The 21,589-nt window shown below is 47.9% G+C and overlaps 1 protein-coding gene across 4 annotated transcripts in view; it reads right to left on the bottom strand.

Annotated features, from left to right (window-relative positions):
* QSER1 (glutamine and serine rich 1) overlaps window positions 1-21,589 on the bottom strand; it is a 771,358-nt gene that overhangs the window by 437,240 nt on the left and 312,529 nt on the right. The gene's annotated exons all lie outside the window — the stretch shown is intronic.

The raw sequence follows: 21,589 nt of genomic DNA, 5'->3' as shown, positions 1-21,589 counted from the left end.
CGTAGGCTACTAGAGTGGCCTCGGAGCACCGACAGCTGTGTAATGTAACATTCGCAGATGCTGCCAAACGTTGCTGAGATCAGAGTTTATATTGCCACTCATACATTCCGATTCTTTCTCCTTCTTAACCTGTGGGCATCCTCCCACCTCTAGGACACCCATAGGTTGAATATTAAAAAATCCTATAAATTAAAAATAATAGGCAGGCCATAAAAAGGGCGTCCCTGTGTATAATGTGTGCCTCTTTCACACCTCTTCCATTACACTGCTAGGCCCTGCCCCCAAGACAAAATTAAAGTAACTCTCTGGTCATTCAGGCCCTACACCTAAGCACTTCCCGCCAAGGATCACACTTGCGTAACAACCATGCACCCCCTCATGGGGCAGGAAATGTGCTTCAGTGCCCGGAATAGAGCTTTAAAGTGCTATGCAAATGCAGCAAAAAATAAGGGTATAAACACTGCTAGAGTCAAAGATGAGCGAAAATCAAAGAACGGGCCAAACTGTGATCCATGGAGCTCCGGACAGCCGCCACTACTTGTCCTGACCAGGGGGACCAATCCTTTAAAGTAAGATCCTAAATGTTCCCACCACTCTGATTTCAGAGTATATGTTCCTAAAGCCCTAAAGGGTTTTACGCTACACTAAAAATTAACTACACTAAAAAAAAATGTTTTTTAAAAGAGTTACTTCACTGTGTAGCTGAGAATTTTTTTGCACCTTTGGGTCCAGAAAGTAATTGCCATGAGTCGAGGCTAAACGGGCACCCACTGTCCCTAAACATATTTCCTCTACATATTAAGCCTCAAAGTGCCTGAAGTCCCACTGCCTGTATTGACGTTCACTGCACTTCTTAAAGTGCTGTTGCTGCCTTTACTTAATGCTTCAGTGTACAGCACAGAGCACGTGCACGGCTTCGTGAACTAAACATACCAGCCAGGCCAGTCACGGGGTGGCAGACCCGATAACGCAGAGACATGCCCCGGCGGAATAAGTCACGCAGACCCACCCCTCTTGCTCACCTTACAATCATCACTTCAGGACCCATCGGACGAAGGCAGAAGTCATTTTACAAGACGAAAACTGCAGGGACGAAAAATATCTTTAAAAACTCGTCTACTTCATAGAAGTAACTTTCAATTTCGTGAAGCGAAAAGGAATAAGGGGGACTTCAGTCTCAGCTGCTTGCCCAGGCCAAGTTCTGGGGATGTGGGGAAGTGGGGGGCAGGGGAGCCGGATCCTCACACGGACCCCCGCTCACTCAATGCTCGCACGCAGGAGACGCTGCGCAAGCAGCAGTGAAAGTTAAAGTGAAATCGAACGCGCTTACAGGATAATTAAAACCAGTCGCAAAGATAGCATTCACTTGATGGTATCCATTATTGATTTATTGTGGTGTCCTTGGCATTACGGTGGCCACCTCTGGCATTTGATGGTAATACCTATGCTTGTGGGAAACAATGTGTCCATTGAGGGAGCAGTACATATGCGTACTTGATTAAATTGCAAGCAATTTTGAAGTCAAATTTACAGTATTTATCTATATGAAAACTGTACTCTGTGGCACAGAATGTGTTTCTCAGACAATAAAATGTTTTTGTTTGGAGGAAGTGAGTGTCAAAATATATTTAAAGCTGATCCTGCTGAGCTGGGGAGACTTACATCCGGTGTTATTTCATTGATGCCACAGAGCACTTGTTGCTATGAAAGGTATTCGTTCTGTTTTTGTGAAGGGAACGCACAGATTCAAACATACTCTCTGCAAGAGTTATAAAGCGTCCTCCAGCACGGACTTACACAACTTGAAGGACCAAACAATGAAGCGTATGTACTGGTAGCCCCATTTTCATTGGAAAGTGCAGGATAATTTTTGCCCCGAACTGTGTAGCTAACAAATAGCTCTCTGATGCATGGCGTTATTTTCGTTCCCTTGGTAAACATCAACCTGTTAGGCCGGCTTTCTGAGACCATCAGAGCTACAAGCCAACAATTGGGCAATTTCCATCCGCCTCCTGTTGAGTCGGTTCTCACGACAAGGGTCCTCCTGAGAGCTGGGGTGAGAGTACGGGCTGAAGAAAGGCGCGTTTCATTAACGTAAGAACGAACTAGAGATTTATCTTTCTGTAAACGTGCACGTAGAAACTGACAGATACCATTGAAAATGAGCAATAGGCGCCAAACGCAAATATGCCTGTGCACACAGGGCTTTCTGCATCCGGCTTCAATGAAAAATAGCCCCCAAAAACTGCACATATAAAGGGAAGCCCTCAACTTATATGGGTCCCTTTTTACACGACTTGACTGACCATTCCACCTGTGCCTTCCAACAAGCCAGCTGCGTAGCCACGCACCCCTTTCATCGTTACGTTACTTGTAAGCACCCATGCATGCTGTACTAGATGGAATCAGGAGGAATGTACCAGGCTGTACTACAGGACGGTTAAGAGAACCATTAAAACCAGTCTTTCTGCTTTTTTCCCGTTTAATGTCTCTGGGACGTCAGCAAGATTGGAGTCCTGTTAGTGACAGGTCTGCGCGTGGACCTACCTGTCCCAAGCCTCTCCCAATGGCGGGCACTGGAGTGGGAGGTTGGGGGAGGAAGAGGGGGGTGGGGGGGGGGGGGAGGGGCAGAAAACGTGAAAAGCCTTGGTGCCAGGTCATCGGTTCAGAGAGAAGAAACTTGACTGCACAGATCTCGAGGGGACGCCGAAAGATTGTGTGTATCTAGGGTGCGTTTCCACCAGCTGCCCAGGGCCCCGGCGCGGTTTGCTCAGCCTGGTTTTGCTGATAAGCCAGGATTCCAACTTGTGCAGGTGCTTTTGACTGGATTAATTATCCTCGCCTCTGAAAACCCAGTTAAAGTGGCATTTTGTAAACAGCTTTTGGTCCTGCAGATCGCTGGGTCGGGGCAGGGGTGACCAACTTGGGTGACTTTATCGAGCGGGCGTCTCGAGGCTTAAATGGACGCAGCGAGGGCAAATCTGATGGCTGAACTAGCAGTGCTCTTTACAGTACAATTATGTTAAACGGAGTCACGTTGTAAGATGCGCGGCTACCGATGTTTCTAAGGAAAGACCCACTCGACTGTCTAGAATACAGAGTTGCCTCCTACTGATGTCAGATGTGGAATCTGCTGTAAAGAGGACGGTGCGTTGCCTCTTCTCTCGCTGCCTCTTCTCTCGCTGTCTCTCTCTCAGGCACTGGCCGCTCTCAGTCCTTCCTTTATCCAAGCTAGTCTAGTTTGCTGGGCTTCAACCATGAGATGGAGAGAAGAACAGTTCCATTGTCTACTTCGTTCTTTACATGTTAACAATAAAAATATATATACACTGTAGTAAGCACCGCGGTCAAGTAAGCAGGCGTGCTCCTATTATTGAAGAGGTGGCGCGAGAGAGCCGTAATGACATGAGTGAGTGCCAGTCCCACAGCAAGTCAGATAAGTCAATTCTCCCCCTCCCCTTCAGCACTGCTCGGGGTCATGCGTACTGCTCTGATTGGAGTGCTATTTTCAGCTAAAACAAAAGAAAAACTTCAACTCCCATAAAAGAAATAAGTGCATTGGCCAAAAACATGTTTTAAACCAGTGGTGCGTGCGAACCACAGAGGAGCAGGGGGGTGAGGGAGCGTGTGGTCTGTGCTGCGCTGATGCGCGTGCTAGATACCGATGGGAATGGGCGGAGTACAGGGGGGATATGCACCCGCCTTTGCCCAATTGCGTGCTTTATTTTTGTTTGAAAAAACACGCTAATGGCAGCCGGCGAAAGCGTGATCAAACGCACAGCTTTCAAAACCCCGTACAAGAGGTCTCCCTCTGACCAAGCAGTGCTGCGCACAGCAATGCTAGGCGCGATACCTAAAAAGGCGTTGGGCCAACTTCAATTCAATGCCGAATATTAAAAGGTACACTTTCAACCAAGCAAGACACCAACCTGATGAGACAATGCATGAATTTGTTGAGGGACTTGATAGGCTTATAAAGGACTGCAAGTTCAATGAATTCAATGATGAAGGCATGTGTCTCAGGGTCATTGATGGTTGCCTCTCCTATTCATTCCGATGACACATGCTGAGAGAAAGGCCCAGTTTCAAGAAAGTGCTCATGGCTGCAAGAGTGGAGGAATGTGCCAATCGACAGGCTGCTGATATGGGGCTGGAACAACCCAAAATCAATTGGCGTTGAGCATGAAAAGTAAGCAGAAACACAAGGCAGAAGCCCACCAAGTGATGTCTCAGCAGAAAAATAAATTGTGTTCCTGAAGTGGATTCTCCTTTCCATTTGAAGGTAAATGTCCTGCCATCGGACACATATGCAAAAGCTGCGGGAATAAAAATAATTTCATAACGATTTGCCAAGTGAAAGAGAAATTAAGTGCTTCGAGATAAGAAGAGAAGATGGACGGTGGAAAGTTCCAGAAGCACACTTGCCACTCCCACAAGGCCAAACAGCAACATCGACTAATGCAAGTGACAGTGAGGAAAATGGGCATGTGATGGTGAGGTCAGTCACAGACTGACATGGGCAGGTAGGATTGTCAGCCTGCAAGGGAGACAAATCTGAAAAGAACTGCCACACGAAGAAACAAAGTTCATTTGGATATTGTCCTAAAATCACGCTCAAGGTGAATGGTTGCCCTACAACTTATTATTGATAGTGGTGTGTCAAGAAACATCAGGCCGGCAGAAAAGTACAAAGAACTGATTTGATACCGTGTGTCACACTATCAAGAACCATGGTGAACACATGGCAGCTTTTACACCCTTGCAAAGCAAAGGATCCTTTGTGGCAACCATGCAGCACAAGAAAAAGACAGTGCAAGCGCCAATTCATATGCTCCCAGGTACATCTTCAAGTGTCAGCTTATTTAGTTTCGATACTGCTTCTGACATGGGACTTGAATGTGGATTCTGAAATAGTAAGCCAGTTCCCAACATTCTTTCATGGACTTGGAAACTTAAAACAATCAAGGCATACCTTCAAATTAATTAAGATATTCGCCCCATTGCACAAGGACACAGTCAAATTGCTTTTCACTCTCAAGCAGTTGAGAAAGAACTAGAAATGCTACTAAAGCATGACATCATTGAGAGCCCTACTGGTCCAACACTGTGGGTTTCATCCATTGTGGTGGTGCCAAAAAAGGACAGTGGAAGTTCAGTGCGCTTTTGTGTTGATATGAGATGGCCAACAAAGTTACCAAATGAGAAAGACATCTAGGTCCACATACTGCAGACATGATCACACAGCTGAATGGTGCCAAAGTTTACTTCAACCTTGATCTGAAGGAGTAGTTTCTGTCCTGTAACTCCGGTTCTGTAGTAGGGGTATCTCTGTTATCGTCATAATCTAGTGAATGGTCCCACCCATGTGCGTTTACCCCGGAGCAATCAAAAATAATCTCTTAAGTCGTCAAACATTGCAGACCTGCACCGACACTTAAGAGAGAATTTAAAGACAGATAATGCAGCCTATATCCACAGGCTACACAGTCCAGTACTTCAACTAGAAATTCCACCAAAAACCCACAAACAGCACAGCCTGTCCAGTATTTTCCACAGAGAAAATCCTTCCCCTACCAGCAGAAGCCTCTGGAATGATAGAGAAAGTGGTGGACAGACAAGCCCCATAGGCTGCCATTATGTGGCTCAGAACAGGATACTGTGACTTTAAGAGAACCTTCCAGAACTCTCTCAGTATCCCTGAATGCACAGCAGGTCCCTTTTACTTTCAGTTCTTTTCGAAGGCATAACACGCCAGACCTGTAGCATTCCTTACATGAATATCTTTCTCCACCGGGGAGGAGGGCGAGCGCTTATGACTATAACAGAGATACCCCTACTACAGAACTGGAGTTACAGGACAGAAACTACTCCTTCTGCAGTAGGGGATCTCTGTGTATAGTCATAATCTAGTGAATAGAATGGAAAGCCCATCCCCACACCAAAGCAGCGGTGGAGAGAAGAAAAAATAACACCACTACTGTGCGAACATATTTCGCAGCGAAGCCTGCCCAACCTGAACGTCTGTCCTGGCATCAGTGTCCAGACAGTAATGCTTAGCAAAGGTATGGACAGACTTCCAAGTGGCAGCCTTGCAGATCTCTGCAATGGGAACATTACGTAGCAAAGCAGTCGTAGCAGCTTTGCCCCTGGTGGAATGAGCCTTAGGTTTACCCCCTAAGGTCTTATTAGCCTTCTGGTAACACAATTGTATACAGGACACAATCCACCTAGAGACGGACTGTTTTCAGGTAGCAAGACCGGTCCTGACTGATCCATAGTTGATAAACAATTGGTCTGACCTACGAATATCTTTGGTTCTATCCAGATAAAATTTCAACACCCTCCTAACATCCAGGGAATGAAGACCTTTCCGCTGGAGACAAAGGATTCTGAAAAAACTTAGGTAAAGTTATGGTCTGGTTAACATGGAAATCATAGATAACCTTTGGAAGAAATTTAGGGTGAGTATGCATAACAACCTTAGCAGCATGAAATACAGTATAAGGTTCTTGGCAAGACAACGCCTGAATTTCACTCACCCTACGGGCCAATGTAATGGCCACGAGGAACGCCGCCTTCCAGGTAAGGGGCTGCAACGAAGCCTTATGATTAGGTTCAAAAGGCTCCTTCATCAATCTGGAGAGCACCACATGCAATTCCCATGAAGGGGAAGGAAGCCGCACAGGAGGGAACACTTTCTTCAAGTCTTCCAAAAAACCCTTAATCACAGGGATCTGGAAGAAGGAAGACTGTGAAGGGCATTTCCTGTAGGCAGTCAGCGCAGCGAGATGAACCTTAATGGAATGGAAATTAAGGCCAGACTGCGCCAAATGTAGAAGATACGGAAGGATGACATCTTCCTTACATGTTGTTGGATCATAGTTCTTGGACTTGCACCAGATGCAGAATCTCTTCCACTTGTAAGCATAGGAAGTCCTAGTGGAAGGTCGCTTAGCCTCCTTCAATATGTCCATACAATCTTCTGGTAGATTCAAATGACCATATTGCACTATCTCAGGAGCCATGCCGCCAAACTCAAAGACAAGAGGTTGGGGTGCACCATCTGCCCCCCGAACTTCGTGAGAAGGTCCGGCCGGCACGGCAGCCGTATGTGAGGAAGAAGAGACCGGTGAAGCAGGTCCGTGAACCACCACTGCCTGGGCCATTCCGGGGCGATCAGGATCATCCGCGCCCTGGAGTGGGCCAGCTGGATGAGCACCGCCGGAATCAGGGGAATGGGTGGAAAAGCGTACAGAAAGCTGTTCGACCAGTTGATCCATAGCGCATTCCCCAGCGTCCCCTGCTGGTAGTACCTGGAGGCGAAGTCTCGGCATTTGCTGTTTTCGGCGGTGGCGAACAGATCTACGTCTGGAGTCCCCCACCTTGCGAAGACTTCTCCTAGTACTTCGTTAATATATGACCCACTCACGTTTTCCTGAATCAGTCTGCTCAGTGCGTCCGCCTGAACATTCTGCACACCTGGTACATGGGTATCCGTTATCGTCAGTCCTCTGGCCAGAAGCCAGCGCCAGATCGCCTGCGCATCCTGAGACAGAGTGCGTGATCTCGAGCCCCCCTGCTTGTTGAGGTAATACATTGTGGTCGTATTGTCCGTCTGTACAAGCAGAGAGTTGGTCTGGAAGGATGGATGAAAGGCCTTCAGCGCCAAGTGAACAGCTCTGAGTTCCAGGAAATTGATGTGATGCGTGGACTTCGTCGGGGACCACGTTCCTTGTATCTGTAAGTCTCCGGAGTGTGCCACCCAGCCGTGGAGAGACGCATCCGTCACGATAGTCTGCGTGGGAATGTCCTTGTGGAAGGGAACCCCTCTGAGGAGATTCTCCGCTGAACACCACCACTTCAGAGACTGAAGAGCATGCAGAGACAGTCGTATCTTGTCGTCCAAAGACCCTTTCCTCTGATCCCACTGATCCTCCAAGCACTCCTGCAATGGTCTCATGTGCAGCCGTGCGTGTGGCGTGAGGAAGATACAAGAGGCCATCAACCCCAGTAGAGAAGACACCGTCCTCAACATTGTAGATGGAGCAGTCATAAGAGCCTGAGCCTTCTGAAGGAGTGATAACCGTCTCTCCTCCGAAGGAGACACACTTGCTGACAGCGTATTGATGGAGGCTCCCAAGTATTGTATGCACTGGACCGGAGTCGAGACAGACTTGGACATGTTGATGTGCAACCCCAGCTTGTTCAAGAGAATGCACACCTTCTGGAAATGCGCTTGAGCTTCCGCGAATGAGGAGGCCTTGATTAACCAATCGTCCAGGTACGGGTAGACTAACACCTTGTTCTTCCTCAGGTGTGCAGCTAACACCGCCATGCACTTCGAGAATGTCCTTGGCGCAGACTTTAGCCCGAATGGCAGTACTGTGTACTGATAATGATTGGCGCCGACTTGGAATCGCAGGAACTTCCTGTGTTTGTGTGCAATGGGCACATCGAAGTAAGCATCCTGTAGGTCTATAGCACATAGTCAGTCTCCCTGTTGCAGCTGAGGATAAATCATATGCAACAACAGCATGCAAAATTTCTCTCTGCGAATCCACTAGTTTGCTTGCCGCAAATCCAGAATGGGCCTGAACTCGTTCTTGTCCTTCTTGCGAACCAGAAAGAACTGTGAGTACAGACCTCTTCCCCTTTGAGACAGAAGTACGTCTTCTATTGCCCTTTTCCTTAACAGGGTATCGGCCTCCGACTGGAGCTCGCGCAGCTGAAACTGCGAGCTGACCGGTCGAATTGCTTGAGGCGGGCCGGTGAACCGAATACTGTATTCATTGCAAACAATATTCAGCACCCACTTGTCCCGAGTAATTTTTTTCCACTCTGCCAGAAAAAATTGAACTCTTCCCCCCACCGGAGTGGGTAACGGATGCAGGCCTCACAGGAGCAGGCGACTGCGGCCTGACCGGGCGCCTCGGCTGAGGGGTAACCCTTAGGCGGCGTCGGGTACCGTGGTAGTGAAATCGTCCTCGGCAGAACCACTGGCGGTTCAGAAGGAGGCAGCAGAGGATGAAAATGAAGAGGGGTTGGTGGTAGCGGAGGCCGAGTGGGATTCCGCGGCGAAGGGTCCTTGGGCAACAGAGGAGATGGGGTAGGTGTCCTCGTCTTAGGAGGTGTATATACCTCGGAGTAAACAGAGCCCTGTAGCTCCCTTTTCCTCTTAGGCGATGGCGAGGCAGAGCCTATCGGCGCACGTCGGCGCGTCCCAGCGACCCAGAGGAACTCCTGGCGCTTCTTTGGCATCGAAGAACGCTGCCTCGACGGCGACCGACTTTCCCTCGACGTCGTACGCCCTCGCCTCGACGGTGAACGCCCCCGTCTCGACGGCGAACGCCTCCTCGACGGCGAACTCCTCCTCGACGGCGAATGCCTCCTCGTCGGCGAAAGTCTCCTTGACTTAGACGTCCTCCTCGACGTCAAGGATCCCCTCGACGACGATCTCCTTCTCTTCGCCGACGACGAACAGCGGTGTCGCCTCGACGGCGATCGCCGACGCCGGGCCTCTCGACGTCGATGACTCGACGACGACGATGAAGATATCGTCAACGGCGATCTTGAAGGCGGTCTAGTCAGGTCCCTCAACGCCGAACGTCATCTCGACCCAGAGGGAGACGGGGAACAGACTGCTGTCATCCCTCTCGACGCCGTCGTCGGTGCTAATCGACGCCGGCGGAGAAGAAAACAAGTTACTTACCTGTAACTTTGGTTCCCCAGTATTGGTAACTTTCATAGATTCCCATGCTTTATATCATTCCTCGTCGTCGGAATGAGAGCCTCGGTAAATAAAAAATATCAGAACCATAGGTGCAAAAGAGAAAATTAGGCCTAGGTCTCATCTCATTTTGTAGCATATCACCCTCTTTGTGTAAAAGAGCCCAAATTTCCGCTAGAACCAATCAGAATAGCCTCACCCCATAGAACTTTCCTGAGAGAGCCTCAGAGCCTCAGATTTTCTACCGCACGTTGTGCAGGGGAGTCTACACTGAGCTCTGCTCAGTTTTTTTTTCTATTCAACTTGATTCTTCAACTTTTTTCTTCAAAATCTACAATGTCTGATAAGGAGAAGAAGGCTTTATTCAGGGCCTGTGCTACCTGTGCGAAAAAGAGGCTTTTTGTGGAGGACAAGCATGGGGACTGCATTTATCCTTTCCTGAGAGCCTCAGAGCCTCAGATTTTCGTAGCCGTTGTGCCAACAGCCACTATCTCAGTAAAAAGGCCGGGCTTTCCCAGGGGAGGAGGGTGGGCGCATGGGAATCTATGAAAGTTACTGGGGAACCAAAGTTACAGGTAAGTAACTTGTTTTCTTACCCCAGTATTGGAACTTTCATAGATTTCCATGCTTTGTATCAGAATAGCTAGCAGTAAGTCACCAAAGCACATTTTTATACATAAATATTATTGCATGACACCATAGCAATGCTCAAAGTAACAATGAAGAAATGTTATCATAGAAAAAGAAGCATCACCGATACAAAATGTGCTACACAGGAAGGCGGGATTGTAGGGAAAGCTCACCTCTCATTGAAAAAGATTCCTGAGGACTGCTTGTCCAACAGCAGCGTCGTTCTTTCCTGTAGACTCCAGGCAGTAATGCTTCGTGAAGGTATGTGTACTGCTCCACGTCGCTGCCATGCAAATGTCTTTGATAGGGACTCCAGAAAAAAGAGCCACCGAAGATGTGGAATATGGAATGTGCACAGGCTTTTTTTTCAAGGGGCTTGCCTGCACTTTGGTGGCAGAACTGAATAGCGCTGGAGATCCAGCGGGAAATGCTGGTTTTAGTTAGAGGAAATCCCTTCCGTGGTGCACTGTAAGACACGAACAGTTGTGAGGATTTTCTAAAGGCTACGTGCGCTCTAAATAAAACTTCAAACACCTCTGAACATCCAAAGAATACAATGATCTTTCTGCCGGAGTAGTAGGCCGTGGAAAGAATGATTTCATAATCAAAGGTTCATTCAGATGGAAATCAGAGGGAACCTTAGGGATGAATTTTGGATTTGTACGAAGGATGAGGACATCTTTTTTGAATTGAAGAAAAGGTTCCGATTTGACAGCGCCTGAAGTTCACTAACTCTCCTAGCAGATGTTAGTGCTAAAAGGAGGGCGAGCTTCCAAGAAAGGAATTTAAGATCCGTTCTGTGAATGGGTTTAAACGGAGCTTTCATTAGCTGAGCCAACACCAGATTAAGTTGCCAAATTGGTGGCGGAGGGAGGACTGGAGGATACATACAGGCCTTTTAAGAACTGTTTGACAATTCTAGCAGACCAAAGAGAAGGACCTGAAGATGTCCGCCGGAATCTTGAAATGGCTGCTAGATGGACTTTTACCAAATAATGAGCCAATCCAGATTGAGCCAGTGATAGCATATATGGTAAAATTTGATGTGGAGCTGACTTGTAAGGGTGGAGCTGTTGTCTCCGACACCATAGGCAGAATCTCTTCGATTTTGCTTTATACATTTTGTTAGTGCTTGGTGCTAGAGCCTGAGACAAAACCTCCCTACACTCCTTGGGGAGATTCAGATGTTGGAATTCCCTGTATTCAGGAGCCACCCCGTCAAGTGAAGCGAAGTCGGATCCGGATGCAGCACCTGACCCTGAGACTTCGATAACAGGGACGGAACTAGTTGCAGGCGAATGGGATGATCCTGGGAGAGCAGGAGGAGTTCCGTGTACCAGAACTGCCGGGGCCACGCCGGTGCAATCAGAATCATTTTGCACGGTTCCGCTTTGATCTTTCTGAGTAACCTCGGTATTAGGGGTATTGGCGGAAAAGCGTAGAAGAATGCGCCGTACCAGGCAATCGAAAGTGCGTTCCCCAAGGATCCCGGATGGTGATCCTTGCTCGCGTAGAACCGGCATTTGGTGTTCTCCGGAGACGCAAAGAGGTCTATGGTCGGGGTCCCCCAGATCGAGAACACCTCCTCTAGAATGGACTGATCTAACTCCCATTCGTGATTGGCTGCTTTTTGACGACTTAGTGCATCCGCTGTGACATTGAGCGAACCTGCCAGGTGTTCTGCTGTCAGAGTGATCTTGTGAAGAATTGCCCAATCCCAAATTCGTTGAGCTTCCTTTGAAAGAGTTAGGGACCTTGTCCCCCCCTGCTTGTTGATATAGTGCATGGCCGTTGTATTGTCCATCCGGACCAGCACTAGATGATTTCGAATCCTCGGGAGAAAAGCTTGCAAAGCTAACCGGATGGCAGTCAGCTCCAACAGATTGATGTGGCACTGGCGTTGCTGTGGATCCCAGTGGCCACTGACTTGCAGTTCCTGGAGCACTGCTTCCCAGCCTTCCAACGAGGCATCCGTGGTTAGGACCATAGGAGACGGAGGAAGCCTGAAAGTCAGACCCTCTGCGATGTTGCTTCTCACCATCCACCATTCGCATGCCTCCATCTCTGGTGTTACCAAAATTTTGTCGTTGAAAGAGCCTTCTACTTGGTGCCATTGTTTGTCGAGTTGCTCTTGTAGAGGACGCATTCGCAGCCTGCAATGCGGAATCAATGGTATACAAGATTAAATCGATGCAAGCAGAGACTTGTAGAGCCGTACTGACAGGAATCTCCTCTTCAGCACTTGGCGAGCTGAGAGCATTAACTTGTTCTGACGCTCGTCTGAAGGATAAGCTTTGCAATGTTCACAGTCCAGAATGGCTCCTAGAAACTTTATTGACCTGGACGGTTGCAGAACTGACTTGCTCTTGTTGAGTTGAAGACCCAGGTGATCGAACAATTGAAAGCAAGTTGCAATGGTCTTGGAAGTTCCCTGGAAAGAAGGAGCTTTGACTAGCCAGTCGTCCAGGTAAGGGCAAACTTCCAGAGATTGCTTCCTGAGGAAAGCTGCCACCGGGGCCAACACCTTTGTAAATATTCTTGGTGCAGATTGAAGACCAAACGGAAGCACCTTGAATTGGAAATGGCTCTTGCCTACTGTGAAGCGCAAATATTGCCTGTGAGCTGGGTAGATCAGTACGTGGAAGTACGCATCTTCTAAATCCAGAGTCGCCATGAAGTCCCCTGGATTCAGTAGAAGAAGAATATCCTGGAGAGTGACCATCCTGAAGGACAGTTTGATGAGATAGGTGTTGAGCTCCCGTAGATCTAATATGGGGTGCCAAGTCTCTGTAGTCTTGCGAACCAGGAAGAACCTGGAATAAAAACCTTTTCCTCTCTGCAAGAGGTACCGGTTCTATTGCCCCCTTGATGAAAAGTTGGTGGGCTTCGAGACGTAGTAGTCCCAGATGTTGTGATCGACTGGCGCCTGGAGCTCTGGTTGGAGGAAGATCTTGAAATTCCAACGTATGGCCTCTCTGAACAATATTCAGGACCCACAGGTCTGATGTTATAATTCTCCAGCGGTCTAGACAAAAAGATATCCTGCCTCCCACTGATGTTCTCGGGGAGGAAGGAGCAGTAGTAAGAGCCAGGAGGCCGCTATTGCCTCTTTGCGATTCTGACGTCCTCTCTGAGATTGACGAGAGTAAGAAGCCGACTGGCCCTGGCGTTGGTTAGAATACTGCGGCTTGTATGATTGTGAGGATTGCGAAGAATATCCCTGTTGGTTGCCACCCCTATAAGAGGAGAAACCTCTTCCTCTTGCACTTCTGAATGGGACCTTACGGTAATTTAAAGACCACAAGGACTTTGCTGTGTCTGTGTCCTTTTTAATACTTTGGAGGGCCTCATCAACATGCTTACCAAAAAGCATTTCTCCATCAAATGGAATGTCCAGGATCTTGTTTTGGACTTCTTGGCGAAACCAGGTCGCCCGCAACCAGCCCTGTCGTCGTAAAACAGCTGAACCAGCCAGAGCACGAAAGGCCGTAGAAGCTATGTCCATAGCACAATCTATGACCTCAGACGATGATCTTTCTCCCTCCACAAGAACATTTTTGGCTTCCTCTTTTGATAAATCTTGCAGCTGTTCTATAAACGGGGCCAAATCACACCATATCTGGCAATCGTACCTGCCTAAGATGGCCAGAGCATTAGCCGCTCGAACGAGGAGACTAGCCATAGAGGAAAATCTCTTGCCCACATTGTCCAAGCGCCTCCCTTCCTTGTCCGGGGGTGTAGTAAGTGGCGTGGAAGGATTCTTTGATTTGCTCTGTGCGGCTTGTGATATTACAGAATCCGGCTTAGGTTGTCCAAGTAGGCACGCTGGACTGCCATCAGGGGCCTTATAATTTCTTCTCCAGCCAGGGAAGAACAGGAATGACAGTGGCAGGATTCTGCATGACATTGATCTCTTCCGACCATACGTGTTCAATTATAGGAATCGATCTGACTGACTTTTTGTATGGCTCTTTAAAGTCATAAAGGAAAGTCTGACTGCACTGTTGTGATTGGCAGACCAAATCTTTTAGATGCCCTTTCCATGAGGTTATGGAAAACCTCAATGTCAGCTGGAGAAGTAGCAGTGTCCTGTCCTGTGGCATCTGGATCTTGAAGGCCACTATCATCATAATCCAAGTCAGGGTCATTAATAGGATCTTCCTGAACGTCATCATCTGAAGACACATCATGCACAACTTCTCCGGATTCCTCTCTGGGTTCAGTTTCCACAGCCCGTGGGACCACCGTTGTCACGATGATTGTAGATGTCGGGGGTACAGTTGGAGAAGGAGGGCATTCAGATTGTAATGCTGGTTGAGTCGGAAATCTATTTCTATAGTCTTGTAGCATCAATAGGCAAATCCGAAACCAGAGAGGCTGGCATGGCCACCATGTCCTGACCCAAGCCTCGAGGAGGTTATTCCTGCTGAACATACTGGTGTTCGTAGTACTCCTCAGTATCTGTATCTTGACATTTCACATTCAAATCCGAGGGACTGTAGGCATCCCCATAATGGATATCGTCGCCCTCTTCATCAGACTCGTCATCCAGCAGCATATTAGGAGGCAAAGGTGTAACTCGCCTTGGAGAAGTCATCTCCGATGTTATCTGCCGTTTCCGTGAGGAAATCTGCATTTTTTGAATCGCCGACGACATCGTCGACGGAGTCGTCGTCGAAAGAAACGGCGAAGCCATAGTCGAAGGATTCGTCGACTGAATCGTCAACGCTGGAACAGTCTTCGTCGACGGAATTTTCATAGTCGACGATGGGTTTATCGTCGACTAGCTCGTCGTCATTAACATCACAGCCGCCGTCGAGAGTTTCTTACCGTCCTTCTCTTTCTGGGATGTTTGTGAAGGAACAGAAACCTCCTTTCTCACCTTCTTGGCTGTGTCCTTCTCAGCAGCCTGTCCCAGCCTCTCCTTTTCACCTCGGTGAGGAGATTTAATGGGACTAACCCTACCAGACCTATCCGAGATCTTTTGGTGGGTTTTGACAGGGGCTCAGATGAAGTAGAGGGAGGAGACCTTCCCCTCTTTTTAGATCTTCAGGAGGAAGTCACAGATGTAGAATCCTCCCCATCTGAAGACTGTACTTCCTTCCGTGCCTTCATCTTCTCTAGCCAGGTCAACAATCGGCCCTCCCGGTCTCTCAAAGTCTTCGTTGAAAAGATCCTACAGATCTAGCAATCTGTGGCCTTGTGGTCAGGATACAAGCAATAAATGCAGTCCCCATGCTTGTCCTCCACAAAAAGCCTCTTTTTCGCACAGGTAGCACAGGCCCTGAATAAAGCCTTCTTCTCCTTATCAGACAATCAGACATTGTAGATTTTGAAGAAAAAAGTTGAAGAATCAAGTTGAATAGAAAGAAAAACTGAGCAGAGCTCAGTGGAGACTCCCTTGCACAACGTGCGGTAGAAAATCTGAGGCTCTGAGGCTATCTCAGAAAGGTTCTATGGGGTGAGACTATTCTGATTGGTTCTTGCGGAAATTTGGGCTCTTTTACACAAAGAGGGTGATATGCTACAAAATGAGATGAGGCCAAGGCCTAATTTTCTCTTTTGTACCTATGGCTCTGATATTTTTTATTTACCTAGGCTCTCATTCCGACGACGGGGAATGATACAAAGCATGGGAATCTATGAAAGTTCCAATACTGGGGTAACATGGACGTTTGCTGGTCTTCCTGCCCCTGGAGAGCCCTCCAGAGGCCTCAGCATGGGCCGATGAAGCATGCCCAGACCCACCTTGTGCCTTCAGTCTTCTATCTTCCAGGCCCTGGAGCCTGATCTTCATCCTGTCTCTCAGGGTCCTGCTGTAGAAGGACTGGCAAATGTCACACTCCTCCGGAACATGAGAAGAGGGAAGGCAGATGATGCGCACCTCGTGTGGGTCCGACTTGGCCTTCTACCTCGAACACTCTGGGCATTTGTCAAACAAAGCAGGCATTGTGACAAATAAAAGAGTGCTTAAAGACACACACAAGGAAGAAAGCACCAAAGTACTTCAAATGAAAGCACTCAAACACTTGAAAAGTGAAAAAATCTGTAAATAAACACTAGAAAGGGAGAGCTTGATGCTCCAGGGTCCTGCTTGCAGGAGCCGGAAAAAAGAACTGAAAGCAAAAGGGACCTGCTGTGCATTCTGGGATACTGAGAGAGTTCTGGAAGGTTCTCTAAAAGGCACAGTATCCTGTTCTGAGCCACATAATGGCAGCCTATGGGGCTTGTCTGTCCACCACTTTCTCTATCATTCCAGAGGCTTCTGCTGGTAGGGGAAGGATTTTCTCTGTGGAAAACACTGGACAGGCTGTGCTGTTAGTGGGTTTTTGGTGGAATTTCTAGTTGAAGTACTGGACAGTGTAGCCTGTGGATATAGGCTGCATTATCTGTCTTTAAATTATCTCTTAAGTGTCGTGCAGGTCTGCAATGTTTGACGACTTAAGAGATTATTTTGGATTGCTCCGGGGTCCACGCACATGGGCGGGACTATCACTAGATTATGACTAAACACAGAGATCCCCTATTACAGAACAAAGGTTACCATCAATTGAACGTGAAGAAAACTGTAGGTACATTACTACTTTTTCAATGCAAGTTTGCTTGTTCTGCTATAAAACAATGTTTTTGTGTTGTCACCTGCAGACATCTTTCAGGATACAATTTGTTGATTAATTCAGCCTGTCACACAAGCTTTTAACTATACACTGATTATATACTGGTGTTTGGAGCCACATCAAAGGAACAAGACGAAGTACTCAAACAAGTATGCCGTCTGTTTGCTGATGCAGGTCTCGTACTAAATTCTGAAAAGTGTGAATGTAGGGCATATTGTTTTAATGGAAATGGCTCCTGACCCCGAAAAGCTACAAGCCCTGTCCTCTACTTGAACTCCAGAAGATGGGACCATGCTGCGATCCTTCTTGGGCATGGCCAGCTATTGCTCCAGGTACATTTGTGACTTTCCCACTGTGAGTGCCTCCTTAGGAAAACTAACAAAGCGAGATCATCTGAATGTGACCAAAGTTAAAAGAAAATCAAACAGGCAATTGAATATTCAACTGAAATGGCTTACTCTAATGCAAAATTACATACAAGGTTTGTGGTGGATGCAAGCCTTGTGGGGTTGGGGGTTATCTCTGAAGTTTGAGGTAACAAGTTGCTGAACTGGCACAACAAGGACATTGTGGCTTTGCCACAACTAAAAGAGACCTCAAGGATCAAGTGTGGTTCCCGAGTTTTGACGAACGAGTTGAAAGGGAGCTAATCATCTATGCAACTCCCTGTCTCCCAAAACGAGTCAGCACCCATTGAACATGTCTGATCTACCTAAGCAATCTTGGGAGAGGATATAAGGTTGCTTTCTTCGGGCCGCTCAACAACAGACATCATCTCATGGTAGCTGTTGATGAGCACTCACATTTTACTCTAGTGGAAGACTTATCAACCACACATGACCAAGTTATTTAAAGGGTGGGTGACATTTTCACAACATGGGGTGTTCCCTCCTTTCTTGAATCTGACAATGGTCCACCCTTCAATAGCAGAGTGATCAAAAACTTTCTAAATCATTTGAATACAAACATCAGAAAATTACACCTCTCTGGACACAGGGAAATGGCGTTGTTGAATGATCTATGGGTAATTTTTTTACGGAGTTTTATATAACGCGAACTTGACCCGGCATCTGGTATCCGAGCGCTTCACATAGCACCAGTTGCATTACATGAGGACTGTAGGAAAGTAGGGTCTGCAATCCTATGGTCACCCAAGATTTCAGCTTTTTGCTTCACTGGTTTACGACTTTCCCTGGCTGTGGACCTGCTAATCAGACCCACAGCCTAGCTGTTCTCTCTCTAAATTGACATTCATGTACTTTAGGTGCATTTACCAATTGGTATTGGGTCACTCTTGTAAGTCCTTGTACAGAGTACCATAGGTACCCAGGGCATAAGTGAACCCAAGGCCTACCAGGGGCTGCAGCATGTATTATGCCACCCCTGGCTGGCCATCCAAATCTGACACAACTGGCTGATCAATCAGCTGGGGCAAGGTGGTGTAATCACCCTTTGCTTTAGATATAGTATACCTATATCTAAACCTAGAATGGACACATATACTCCTATAAGTCACTCCTATGGCAGGCCTTAACAATCCTGGAGGCAGAGTGTTTGGAATCATGTGAGATAGTGCTCTGGCATGAGCTGAGCCTGTCTACAGCTTTCGAAATCAAGTCCTTTAGCTGTTTCCATGATAACGCTATACCATATACTCTTGAGTGCATTATAACCTCGTGGTTATTGCTAACTTTGGCATAGCTTTATCAAAACATGTTGAGTAAGGTGTCATACGAATTGGAATACTACCCCCTCGCCAATTCTGGCGACGGGGGTAGCATTCCACCCTTTTAGAGGGACACGACATGTATGTAACTGTGAACCCCGGTTAAAGTTAGCTCGAGCCTCAGCATCACAAAATAGATGCTGCCACCACAGACACAAGTCTGACCTCCTGCTGCTGGGAGTCCTTCCAGCGAGGGAGGTTCGGACAAAGGGTTTCCTGCCTTGGGAGGTGCTAGCACCACCCCAGACAGGATTTTGTGTATTAGGTAGGACAGGGTTGAAAGGAATGAGACATGCCTGGGGCACACAAGGTGCCCTGTGCATACACCGGTTCAAACCAGTTGCTGGGGCACTCCAGCCCCAGCTCTGGCGCGAGACTGGACAAAGGATAGGGAGTGTAACCACCCCCCTTCCTGGTCCCACCCAAGGGAGGGACCTAGTGATAGTGCAGCCCCCTTTAGCAGGATAAAGGTAGGAGCTGGTCCCATTCCAAATCAGATTAATCCTGAACTGAAATTCTACAAGAAGAAACTCTGGACTTCGACTTTCTACACAGAAGACTGAAGAAATCTCCCTTGTGGGCAAGGAGTGTCACCCTGCACAAGCAGGCACCATCAGCGTCCAGCGGCTTCACTTTGTCGTCTTCCCTCGAGGATCCAAACTTCAGAGCCCGACGAGACCCGGATTCCCAGACCTCTCTGACCTCTACCTACATCTGCAGCTCAGCTGAGATCCATGGGTGTGACGAGACACGTGGGACCGGCCATCTTGGAGAAACTGCACTTCGCTTCCAGCACCACTTCTGAGGTAACCTCGACGAAGTGCTTTGGGGATTCAGAAGCCCTTGCCCTGAGCAGCTCCAGCACCGAAGACCAACCCTCCAGCATCCACAAGATCTGCGTGGGGCCCTTTTGCCCGTTTGCTGCTCGAAGCGTTGTCTGGTCACTTGCCAGCTGGCTAGTGGCCTCCTAGACGACGATCCACGACATCAAAACCGCTGGTCTGGGTGCTCCAGACTGGCCCTTGCTTCCTTCCAAAAGAGAGGCATCCCGGACCCTCCTGGTCCGCACCAGACGTCTTTTCCACTCACCGCGTGGGTTGCCTTTGCCAAGGCCTGTTGACTCCAAATTCGGATCCGACACCGCCGAAAGCGAGAGCCTGCATGGGACAGCTCGTGCCTCCATCCTGGTCGTCGAAGACACCACCTGGTCCACGTGGCTGCAGAGTCAAGTGTCCACTCTTCTCCTGATCGCGATGACAGCCTCTTGTTCCTTCCTGGTTCCACTCCAGTCACTGGCTAATGACTTTGAACATTGTCCCCTCTGCTTTCAGGTCTTCAGAATTCCTGATCCACCCTTGGATCACACCGGACATCTTCCTCCTGGTCGCCTACAGCATCTTTTCTTTCAGGCTCCATAGACTTCAACGCAGAAACCCGACACGACTTCGCACCTATGCACCCGCAGCCCGTGGGTGAGGTAACAAGAGCATTTCGGTGCTCAAGGGTAGATTGACTCGCCTAGTGTCCAGTTTCACAGTCGTTTTAGTCCTAACTAGTCAGGATTGTCCGTACTCACCTTTTTCTTGAGCTGTACTGTCCATAGACGTTATTACGCATCTCGCATGCGAGTTCACACTCTGCACACGCGTTCCGTGGGCCTCCTATTACTTACCTAAAGTTAGGATAGTGTAGTCCCAGCCATCCTACAGCCTCTGGACAGCTCCATTCCTCTATCGACTTCCTTATACCATTTACTTAGTATATGGTTTGTTGCGCCCCTAGGGCAACATTGTAACTCGTGCAACTTAACGTATTTTACTTAAGAGTCTTGTCATGTGCTTAGCCCTCTGATCTCATAAAGAGTTCAGAGATGTTTGTTAGTTAATAAATATCTTGTTTATTTTTCTTGTTTATTTTCATAACTACCTGTGTGGTGTCCTTTCATTTGGTATTCAAGGGGTTATATGTGGTAAAACAGCTGGCTTCACATGCCAAAAGAGTTTAGCCTAAGACTGCTTTGTCCATTCTACTATTAGGATAGCTGGTCTATAAGGTTGACTTACAACCAATCACCATAAGGGTTGTTTGGACTGATACAAGGTGATCACTAGAACTAGTGAACATCATTTATCAGGCCAACTTCTCACAAGGACACATTCATTTTTGTTAGGCAGGGGGACATTAAGTGATTTGCCCAGAATCACAGGATGTTCAGCGTAAATGCAGAGACTCGGTCCCAGTTCCCTAGATTAGAGGTTGACCGCACTAGCTGTTAGGCCAACTCCTCTCCAGCTTGAAAGGTGTGGCTCAACATGCTGCACTGGAAGGCATAGACCTCAAGTTTGATTTGCATCCAGCCCTTCGTGCCTATCATTCCACTCCTCATTCCACGACAGGAGAAAGTTCTGTCACCTTGCTGTTTGGGAGAGTTCTTGGAATAAAAATACATCAATGGGCCACTAAATGGTCAATAGACACTGCAAGATTCTTGCCACAGACACCTCTCGCAAATGCAAAATAAAGGCTTATGCCATTAAGCGCCGACATACTTGAGACACAGTTTTCAAGAAAGTCGACCGAGTTCTTGTCAAGCAAAAGCAGTCATGCAAGACAGACACTCCACTTGATGCGGAACCGCTAAGAGTTGTGACGAGCAAAGTACATATGGTAACAGTCCAAAGACCTGGAAAATCCAGAGCCTGGTCACATTTTAAGCCTTTGGCTCGATGTTCATCAGCTCCACACCTCGTGAATTAAGGAGGTCGACCTGAGGGCCGAAGTCAAGCATCCAACTCTTCTACAGAGATGCCAGATGAAGGCGCCCCTCTTATATCTCATACAACTAGATCTGGAAGACAGGTGAAAGCACCTTGACGACTCTTCAAGGAG

Source organism: Lissotriton vulgaris, chromosome 2_1, assembly GCF_964263255.1.
Source record: "Lissotriton vulgaris chromosome 2_1, aLisVul1.2, whole genome shotgun sequence".
Classification (NCBI taxonomy): domain Eukaryota; kingdom Metazoa; phylum Chordata; class Amphibia; order Caudata; family Salamandridae; genus Lissotriton; species Lissotriton vulgaris.
The sequence above is the reverse complement of the archived record's forward strand: the minus strand, read 5'-3'. Positions and strand labels throughout refer to the sequence as shown.